Source organism: Odocoileus virginianus, chromosome 1 (assembly GCF_023699985.2).
Source record: "Odocoileus virginianus isolate 20LAN1187 ecotype Illinois chromosome 1, Ovbor_1.2, whole genome shotgun sequence".
Taxonomy (NCBI): Eukaryota; Metazoa; Chordata; class Mammalia; order Artiodactyla; family Cervidae; genus Odocoileus; species Odocoileus virginianus.
In genome coordinates this window covers 81739473-81741828 of record NC_069674.1, presented here as the reverse complement: position 1 = coordinate 81741828, position 2356 = coordinate 81739473, and positions in this window count along the sequence as shown.

Sequence of the window (2356 nt, the reverse complement as noted above, 5' to 3'; positions counted from 1 at the left end):
GTGGGGGCCTTAGTTCCTGCAGAAAAGCTCAAAGGTATTGTTAATATCCTTGAGGAGGAACCAGGACCCTGCCTTATTGCTGTATTACTGTTTCTTGAGGGTTCCGCCTTTGTTTCTGCATTTCCTGCTGCTGCTATATAGTCACTAAGTCGCGTCCAACTCTATGCGACCCATAAACTGTATCCTGCCAGACTCTCTGTCCATGGCATTCTTCAGGCAAGAATATTGAAGTGGGTTGCCATCTCCTCCTCCAGGGATCTTCCTGACCCAGTAATGAACCTGGTCTTCTGCTTAGTTGGGCAGATTCTTTACCACTAAGCCACCATTCCCTCCCTTTCCCTGTTATCAACTCTTTGAATCTGCCCTTTGGAACTCAGGGAAGGTCCAGGAGGCTGAATAAAGCCTATATCCTACAAACAGGAAGCAGGAGGCACAGAAAGACCCCAAGACCCCAGACTTCTGCTCAATTTTAATTCAGGGAACTGGGCAACTATGGCTCTGATAGCTTACTGCCAAATAGGGCATAGGGCTGCGTCAGTTTGGAGAATAGACACTGAACTGGAAGTATTTCTGAGTTCCAAGTCCTAAATCTGAGGCTTATAAGATTAAAAATCTCAATCCTTTGGTCTGTCATTTTGATGTAACAGACCCAGCTAGAAGTAGTTGGAGGAGTGACAACTGGAATTTTAATAGACAAAATAAAATCTCATTTCTTTTCAGAAAAGTAGGCCTGAAACCCTATCTGGACCTGGCACTTTGAGAAGACATGTAGCCTGGTAACCAGTTTCGTTTTATCAAGTTTTTAGTTATTAGCTGCCTGCAGACATTGTTTTGAGAATGTCGGTGGCAGTGGCATCCAAATCAAACACAGCTCAGAAAATTCAAGTTCTTAGCAATACAAGGACTTGCCTGAAATTACATGTGTAGTGTTACCTAGTTATTTCCTTGGATGTCTGAACCATAGCTATTCAATTTTTTTTTTTTTTACTTTTAATTGTAATATTCTCCTTAATAGCCAAAGTAGTCGTCACTGTTAATAATGATGTTAGTATTTCTCTAGGTATGAGAAGATGCAAGAATTGGGACTCATAAACTCTCCTCCTGAAAATATCTAACTATCTGAAGGCCTGTTCTGCCAGTTTTTTCCAGAGCACAGAGTGCCTCGCTCCTGATCTCCGCCTTGCACTCCTTTCAGTGGTATTGAAGGTCAATAGCAGCAGTGGCCATTATTTAATATTTGTAGAGGTAGGTGGCAAGTACCAGTTTCTAGTTGGCAGAGTCCCCTCATGGTCAAAACTTGATTGTTATGGGGGTCATTTCATGACCATTTAGAGGGTATTTTAAACTTAAATTATCATAGCCTGGTGTTATGTACATAAATCCATCCCATACTTGTGGGAGATTTCCTTTTAATAGACTAGAGGATTTGGCTGAGACTTAGCTCATCATTCTGAATGAATCTGAGTGACCCTGAAGAAAAACTTAAACCTATGGCCAGAGTCAGAGCAGGCATTATTAATTGGCCAGGTGAGGTGATTCTATCTAGTAATATCAACAGTGACCTGAACATGACTATAATTTTCCTTTTAAAGTAAATTTGCTCACGTCCAACCAATTAGAGCCTTGGAGTAGAGAAATTCACCAAGGTAACCCAGAGCTAGACATAGGTAATTGGCCACAAACCCAACAACTGGATTGATTTCTAAAACTAGCATAGGATCATGTCTATAATAGAAAAACATTTGATTTATATGTAAAGGTCCAAGAAGTTAAGAAAGCATTATAAATGATCATACGAATCAGGTCCAGCATCCTGGGCAAGTTGTCTACTTCTGATGTCATCTTCCTCTCGTCCTAGTATAGTGCAGTTTCCTCTGTTTGACCGCCGTTTTAAGGTAAATTCAGGTCAGCAGTCCTCTCTATAGACTAGTCCAGTGTAGGGGCCTTTGGAAGTGGGAATTAATCTAAGAGCCGTTTCCCCTTTAATTTCACTGTGCATGAGCTAGCTAAGAGTACCTGATAAAAAAGTTCTTCCACCCATGTTGGAGACAGTCCCTTATGTCATTTTCCAGTTCTGGTTGCAGGTCATGAGGCACCTGATCTTCGTTCAAAGATGGATTACTGAAATAAGCTTCAGAAACAAACTTAAGGTGTCTTCTAATAATTTAATTAAATTTTACATTACTGTACCCTAACAGCAAAGAACTATCCAGGAAATGAGTCTTAGTAAATACAGACCTTCATTAACAAACTGGGATTTAGTGTTCATTGAAACATCATTTTCTTCCTAAAATCACCCTCATTTTAACCAAATATAACCAAATTAAGACTAGTTTGTTTATGAAGTAGGTCTGGT